An 8808-nucleotide genomic window follows, 5' to 3' on the forward strand; every position below is an offset into this window, starting at 1 on the left:
TTTCCTGCCTCTGATGACCCCATATTATCACACTCTGAAATTAGAAACCCTGCATTTGCAATTTGACTGTGTTGGATCTAGGTTTTCACAACATGTAGTTTGCACAGTAATAATACTTATAGATCTTTCATTTTTCTACAGAAATTAATTGCCTAAACCACAATGATTTATAGTCACACTGAACATGATTATTAATTTTCCTGATGATTATACCTGTGGGCGGCAACAAATCTACTTGTGATAGACCTGGCTTTGAATTGCTGCTAAAACTAAAATGTCCATAAGGTAATAACAACTAATTTTTACCTTAATCAACTTACACTTAAAAGAATTTAATATAGGGCACTTGTGCCTTGTGGGGAAACTTGTTTGAAATATAAGGTGCTGAGTTATTTATGAGAATAATTATATATTTGTTACTCTAGTTTGTACTGGGAAATCAGGATCTGAAATGAGTCTGTGATACATTAAAAATATAATGAACTCAGCGGAATTGTACACACCAAAGAACTTTTGCACTAAGGTAAATATATAACCTGGCAGAGCTACTCTGGTTATGAAAAAAAAATTATTAAAGCTCACTAAACCGTGCTCCCTTTTTTTCCTTTCCTTATCCTGCTAGTGCCTCAAAGTGCTATCATTGTTAACAGGAAAGGTAAGGCGTTTGATACCTAAGAGAACAATCTTGTCCTCTCTTCTTCATTACTCGCTCTAAAATTATTTTCAGGCCTTGCTCTTGTATTCCAATCAGTACAGGTCCCTATCAATCATTCATGATGCAGGAAGAGAATGTTGGTCTGGGGAAACCCAACCCAGACCGTGCGATCTCGGGTCTCACAAGCACTGCCCCCCCCCTTTTTGTGGTGCCGGGTGGTTCATTCATGTCTGTGGATTTGTTTCCCTCTATTGGGATACAAGTTACAAAAAAGAGAAGGCTCTGATTATTGGTTGATATGCATACCTTCTATAATTCTGTATGTTCGTATCCCAGAAATATTTAAGGCTTTTTTCCTGATTGGTGGCATTATGCAGTTATGCAAATAATCTGTTATATCTAGGCACATTATGCCGTTATGTAAATGATCTATTTCATTTATATTTCCCACAGAGTAATGGGGTAGGGAAGAAATGCTCTCCTGCATTTCCCCTGGTTTTTAATGCGTTGTTCAGACATATTCGGCTGGTGATCAGTCTTGGGATTTCTGGGTGGTGTGTGTTAGCCTTTCTGAGCACCATGACCTGTCTCTAACTTTCCTGTTCAACTCAGCAGCTTTTTATTGAGTGCTTATTGTATACGAGGTGTTTGTGGAGATGGGGGTGACCCAGAGGGGTTCAGGTTTTACTCAGGTAGAGTCTGAGAGGGATGTGATTTACCTGTGATCTTCCCTGTCTGACCACCTAGACACTTGATGAAGGTTGGTTTAGCTCCATCCATTTCTGAACTTCGCAGCCAAAGCAGAAAAGATTTTTAAAATTCAGAAAGTTTTTAAGTGAAAAAGGGGATTAATTTAGAATGACCAATTGCATGCTTTGCAACCAAATATACAGGCTAAGCTAACTAACTTTAATTATGGATATGGTCAGACAGCAGGCTATAACTGAGATACAGATCTAAAGTTCCCTTGCATTTGATAGTGAGTTAACTTACATTTATTTGCTTGACACTTGACTTCCAGTCTCTTGTACTACCACACATACTCGTCTACACTCCACAGGAATTTAAACTAGATCTATCACTCCTTTTTTTATGTTTATTTTTGAGAGAAAGAGAGAGAGAGCACGCACGTACAAATGGAGGAGGGATACAGAGAGAGGGAAACACAGAATCCGAAGTAGGCTGCAGGCTGTGGGCTGTCAGCACAGACTCGACACAGGCTCGAACTCAAGAACTGCAAGATCATGACCTGAGCTGAAGTCAAATGCTTAACTGACTGAGCCACCCAGACACCATGATCTATTACTTTCTTTTATCAAGATTGATATACTAAAGCTAGAGAATATTCAGGCTCTGTCAACAACTGCTAACATTCTTTGATTCATTTAGCAAATACCTCTTGAGCACCCACCTACCCTGGTCAGGACACCAGCCCCCTTGGAGAAAGAGTAATCCAAGAGCACACGTACAAATGTGCCAGCAGCTAGGAAGGAGGGGCACGTAGGCTGTAAAGTGTCCTTGTCTGGCAGATGAGAAAAGGTTCAGACTTTCAGGCCCTAAGTCTTTTGCAACCACATTTAGCAGTAACAATATGTTCTGATTAGCTGCTGCACCTGTCTGGGCAAATACTGGCTTACATTTCTCCAAATAAACAATCTATAAAGTCATCCTGTTTCTTCCCTCCATGGTAGTTGTAGTGAACAGGATTTAAAACAAAACAAAACAAAACAAAATAAAAACAAAAAAGCCCCTCCTGGATCTGGTTGCAAGTAGAGTAATTTCTGATCTGAATACTCCACAAAAAATCTTTCCCTAATGCCTAAAAAAAAACTCTGTAGTTTCTTCCTGTGCCATATCATCTTTGTTGTTTAACCCCTTTATGATCAAATTGTATGTCTTTTGAATCAGTGCTATAGCAAGTACTCAATCTGATGATATTTTTCAAATCCTCTTGTAAGACGAGGATTTTGATGAGGAAGAAAACAAAAATAAGAATAATTCTTAAAACTCTTATGAGTCTGTACATTCCCAAAAGAATATATTGGTCATTAAGTGTTTCTGATTATAATTCAATTCACTAGCACTTATTATGTATGATAATCGTATTATTGTTCCCACTTATTCACTCTTCTTTCCCTGCAAGAATATTCTATTTCCAATCTATTGCCATGAGACTTAATTTTTTTTAACGTTTATTCATTTTTGAGAGACAGAGCACAAGCAGGGGAGGGGCAGAGAAAGAGGGAGACGGTTTCTGAGGCAGGCTCTGGGTTCTGAGCTATCAGCACAGAGCCCAACGGAAGGCTCAAACTCACGAACCCCAACATCACGACCTGAGCCAAAGTCAGACGCTTTACCGACTGAGCCACCCTATTGTCATGAGACTTAAAACACCTTGATGGGGAGAAGTAAACTTTGCCCACGTAGTATCGGGCTTAGTCATGTGACTTGCTTTGGCCAATGAAATGAGGGAATGTCAGATGTACCTGTTCTGAGTTGAGAGGAAGCCATAGAAAGAAGGAATACAACCAGGAGGAAAAGACTCAGGGAGGGAAGAAAGGAAGAAGAAGAAGCAGATGAAAGGAGCAGAGGAAAAGACAGAACACAGAAGATGAAGAGTATGGAGGAGGAACACAGACTGAGGGAGCCCACAGAAGCTGGGAGGGAGGAGGAATACAGGAAGGGGGTTCTAAGGGTAGAGACAAAGGCAGTGCTTCAAAAGCACCCAGCAAACCCTGAGAAAAAATAAAAGCTAATAGCAAAACCCCCCAAAAACAAAAACAACCCACAAAACAGCAGATTGAGTATTTAAAAATGAAAACGCTTGAGTATTTAAAATGTAAATAAGGGAGGATTTAAAATGAAATTTTTAAAGTGTGTCCTAAATATAAAAATGAGAAAGGAGTTAAGGGAGGAGTTAAGGTCCTAGATGAATAACTGTGACAAGGGGGACGAAATGGCAGTGAGAGTGAAAAGCGAAAGGGTTTAAAGCAGTGTGTCCACTGATACGCACTAGAGGACATGCTAGAGAATGAAAAGTGAGAAGGAAGAAACTGGAAAAGCATTAATATTTTTTGTTTCCCATTATCTTACATTTTGTCTTTTTAACTTTATATTGTTGTAAATGGATTGTACCAACAATACCAGCACTGGATATTATACATCATTCTCTAGGTGATATTACATATTTAAATCTGGAACAGTATTGGATGAAAATGCACCCAATACGGAAAGCCCACATAAATGTCGTAAGTAAACTATAACTTGACAATGTGCACACACACACACAAAGATCATCTGTTCCAGAATGTGCACCCTTAGATTTGTAATGCCAACTTCAAATTAGGTTTGCTTTTTCATGCATTTGCAGTTGTGTGAAGCAGCATCACCAACTAGTATTTGTTTTGATTTTTTTAGGAGGAAAATCATCTCTCACTGTGGATAAGTCACTGAAGGTGATGGAATCGTACAAGCACGCACCTTGACAGGTGGAGATGGTCCACGCCGCAGACCAGTTCCCTCAGACACCACCATGTGGACTTTCCTCTACATCATCTGAAGAGGTTTGCTTCTTGTTTGCACATTATTTCTTTTGATAGGTTTTCACACTTTTGTCTCACGGAATTAAGTTCTTTCCTTTGGGACTAAATTCTATGTTAGCTAAAAAGAGGATTGAGGCATCATTACCGTTCATGCAAGAAAGAAAAAGAAAAGATTCCCACGTGGTATTTGTGTTTGGTTTTTGCCTGGCCAGGCTGAAGTTTGCTGTCTTCAAAAGTAAGAAGTCTTTTGCAGAGTAGGCTGCTTGCCAGATTTAGTCCTGGCCTCATGGGCCTGAGATTTACTGTTTTTAATCTTTTTACTGATGGGCATTCTAAATACCTGTTTCATTCAATGTTTAATTTCAGCACAGCAGGTCTTAGTGTTTCCAAAAATGGGAATAAGCCGCCTGTTTCCTTGAATGATGAAATGCCTAAAACACAGCTAGGTTTTTACATCATCCAGCCCTTTATCCCCTTAACAGCCAGTGCCTGTTCCTTTAAAAATGGTACTTTTTATGGATTCCCACGACCATTTCTAAGATAATTTTCCATAGCCCATCTTCCCCACTAAGAATGGAAAACTCCACATCTGTATTCACTTGGACACTTCTTGAACTGAGGCTAACACACTGAAGAAAGGTTGGGGGCTGCTTTCATTTGACAAGATGGTGGCCTCAGGACATCAAAGAAAAACAATTTCTCCAAATTTTTCTGCGCAGATGTTGATGACACAAAGAGAAATCATCTTCAAAATTGTCAGCAATTCCATTAACAATATCTTCGTTAATATTTACATAATCTAAGGAAATGTTCATTCGTCAGTGCTCAATGAAAATCATCCTCAATGACATGTAACTCGTGAAGCTATTGCAACAGTAGGTAGACTAATGTGTTCAGCACAGCATTTAAAAGGGAAGACACTTGCCTTTTTAACTGCTCTAGGAAAGCAGTTTGAAAGAACTGACCACTTAGTTATATAAACTTTCCAAGCACACCCACATGGCGCATGCATGCACGTGCACACACCCCACGAAGAAGAGGAAGAAGCAGAAATTTTCATATAGGAAAAGTCTATTTTCACATAGGCTTTTAAGAGTGAGAGGGTTCCTCAAGTTAACAGAAACACTATGTCAGTCAACAAGTATTTATTAAGTATGTGCACCTAGCTGGCCCTGTGTGAAATGCTTTCCACATAAGATATGTGATTCTCTATGATGAAAGCCCTTTAATAACACGTCTCCAAGTCTTACCCTTTTCTATTTCCCCAGGGTCCCCTCTTATGTCTTCCCACTAAGTCCATTTCAGGAATAAATAAACACTTAGATAAAATTAAAATTGTATAAAAGATTCTTTAAGAGGGAAAGCATAGAACTAAGTGGGCTTAGCAAATCTCAAAAGCAAAGAAAAGAAATTAAGAACAAAGAGCTCAGACAAAATTCCTTGGCCCTTTCAACCTGCTCTCCAAATTACAGCTAGAAGGATGACTCCACAGATTAAAACTGATAATAATACTGAGAAACCAAGATTGATAATGATATCAATATTGATGATGCTCATCAGAGCTGCTGCTTATTGAGTACTTGGCAAGTGCAAAGCAATCTAGTAAATACTTTCCATACTTGATTTCCTCTAATCGTATTTGTCCTCTCTTGAAATGGCTTTCCTTTGCCCTCGGGATAAATTTCAACCTTTAATAACAGAGTAGGTAAGTCTTTGCCGAAGCTAATTTCTCTTTGAACCTTTCAGTCTCATTTCCCACTACCTTACATTCCCCATGCCAGCCTTCAAGGAGTTCCTTCAGTTCTAAGACACTTTGTTTGCTCTCACTTTAGTACCAGTCATACTTCATCCAATGGCCTCCATGCCCATGTCACCTCCCATAGGGAGCTTTTCCTGACCTTACACGTCTCAGTGAGCTCTCCCTCCTGGTGCACAGGATACCTGCGCTTGCTGCCATTGGTGTACTGATTCTGATGTAGTATAATGTCCTGCCTCCATATTCTCCATTAGACCATAAATTCCATATGGACAGAGGACTGAATGCCAGACTTACAGATTGCTCCCAGTAAATATTTATAGAATCAATGAATGGATGAATAAACTCCCATCTCTATATGTTGCTTAAAGGGAAAGGAAGCCGAAGTGACTCTCTTTGTCTATCTCATAATGCTACCTTTCCCCAAATGGGAAGATGGAATTCAGTGTCTCTAGTGTTCATGTCAAAAGAAGTCTGTTCATACCCAGAGAACGGCAGGGCATTTTCCTGTAGCCTAGAGCGGTGTTCCCTAAAATGGGCTGTGCAGGATGATCTTTTGATATACAAGAAAAAGTGCTGGATGTCCATTTATATTTATATTAAAAATAAGCTTTATGGGGCACCCAGATGACTGAGTCGGTTGAGTGTCTGACTTCGGCTCAGGTCATGATCTTGAGAGTTTGAGCCCCGCATCCAGCTCTCTGCTCTCAGCCCAGAGCCCACTTCGGATCCTCTGTCTGCCCCCCACTCTCGTTCTGCCCACCCCCTTAAAAATAAACATTTAAAAAATAAGCTTTATAAGTATTTACTGTATGAATTGACACTCCTGCCCACCCTGATTTGTATTGTACGTCAGACAGCGTTGAGCAGGGCAGTAAGCTCTGGATGCTGAGGGTGGGAATGACAGCACACGCCACAGGCAGTTACTGTGCATGACACATACTGATCCAACGGATTTATGGAGTCTGCTATCGAACTTTAGTTACACGAACCTCACAAAGTAGTCACTGATGTTTTCAAATTGCTGCAAAACTACACACTGAAATTAATACAGATCACAAAAACTACAGATCAAAAATGATACTGGTAATACAAGCAGGAGCTGACACATACACTCTTCCAAGCATGAGCTCTTCAACAGCTACATTACTAACTAAAATAAGGACAGTGTAATTTATATAACTGAACCAAAAATAATAAAAAATAATTAAGTCAGCTACATTCATTGTCACAAATGGTAAATTTTGCTCCAGGTGTTGTACTTGAGATATTAACTGGTGATACTACTATATGTATATAATTTACAGACATGTATAGATGTGTGCTCAAAGTCAAAGGACTTTTTTTTCTAATTGAGGAATGTCCAATAAAAAAAGTTTGAAGAATATCGGTCCAGGGAGGAGCAAGTCCCATCCTGTCTGCCCATTCCCCCTTCCACTCCCTCTCCTTCCACTTTCTCAAAGCATAGAGCCTGCTACTTTTTTAAAGGCCACTTTATGGCCCATCCGATCCTGTGATAACTACCCAGTTTCCATATATCTCTCATCCAGGTCAACCCACTACTATTGTGGAAGTCAGGCCACTGAATCAATGGCCAACTGTGGCTTTTAAGTCAAGAATGTAAGGCGCTGGAGAAATATCACCGCTGGATATCCCTTAATATCTTTGTCAGTGCGAAAAACACACCAGCAACACCTGAATACAATGCAATATAAGCCATAGTCCCTGCCCTAGAGGAACTGGTTAAAAGAGAGAACGTATAAACTGTGAAAAAACTGACTCATGTCAACAGTGTCCAAATCTTCCTTCTTTCTTCTGCTCTCAAGAGTGGTAAGCAGGCTTCCTTCCATGACCTCATGTCTGAAAGTGAGCGTGGGCCCAGCACCCGAACCCCCTATTTGCCACTCTTGATGTTCACCAGTGCCATTGTGAGGGCTTTCACTCCATCACACAAAATGCATTATAAAATTTCACAGCACCCCAAACTTTCAATACCTAATGGTGTAGACTTTACTGGATGTAGAGAGAAACTGCAGGACCTATCAACACACAAGGTTTCGATGATTTTACTGGAAATCCTAGAAATGGAACAGTTGTGTTGAAGAAAGGAGGGGATTTTTTAAGAAAGATCCTGAAGGAGATTTTTAAGATCCCATTTAAAATTTGACATATTAATGATCTCCTATTCAACCCAACATTAGCTGCTATGAAAATGTTTAAAGGAATTCACTCACCATTGTCCTTGTTAGTTGGAAATGAGGGCTTATTGATCACTGGTATTGATCTGCTACTTTAGATAAAACAATACTTTTCAAAGTACACTCAAAAGAGTTGAAGGACTAAAGTAAAAATGTAACTTATGTTGGTTACTAGGTGATTGATCACAACTGATTTTGCTGCCACAGAACATAACTTACTGTGACACTGCTTATCTGGGCCCTGGAGTCGGCCCTCATTGAACTGTGCATTATGTATGAATGATTGATGCGGGTTTGAAGATTTTGTTAGATTCAACTTTCAATCCATTTTCTGTAGCTGACTTACATAAAAGATGAGTCCCACTGAAAAGTTCTTCAGGAGGAATGTAACAATTATGAATTTAAGTGATCTCTGGTGATTTCGTTCGTCTGAGGAAGTTAATTCCTGCTTTGTTTTAGAATCAGGGGGCTGACGTCAAGCCTGGCTCATTTGGGCAAGTATTTTTCCAAGTGAAATATCTTTTTTGTCCATGTCAGAAATTTAAAAATATAGGAACTGGTTAAGGCCCCACGAAGGTTAGGGAAAGGGAGAAGACTCAGGCAAAAGTGTCCCTTGGGAACTGTAACACTTGAACTTTATATCCTGACCCACATTAA

At 39.6% G+C, this 8808-nt stretch overlaps 1 long non-coding RNA gene across 1 annotated transcript; it reads left to right on the forward strand.

Moving 5' to 3' along the window:
• Positions 1–201: 201 nt before the first annotated feature.
• On the forward strand, positions 202–7747 carry LOC115300064. Its single transcript, XR_003912485.1, has 3 exons — positions 202–285; positions 4073–4218; positions 7504–7747. It is a non-coding gene; the product is annotated as an uncharacterized LOC115300064 (long non-coding RNA).
• The last annotated feature ends 1061 nt before the right edge of the window (positions 7748–8808 follow it).

Source organism: Suricata suricatta, chromosome 8, assembly GCF_006229205.1.
Source record: "Suricata suricatta isolate VVHF042 chromosome 8, meerkat_22Aug2017_6uvM2_HiC, whole genome shotgun sequence".
NCBI classification, from domain to species: domain Eukaryota; kingdom Metazoa; phylum Chordata; class Mammalia; order Carnivora; family Herpestidae; genus Suricata; species Suricata suricatta.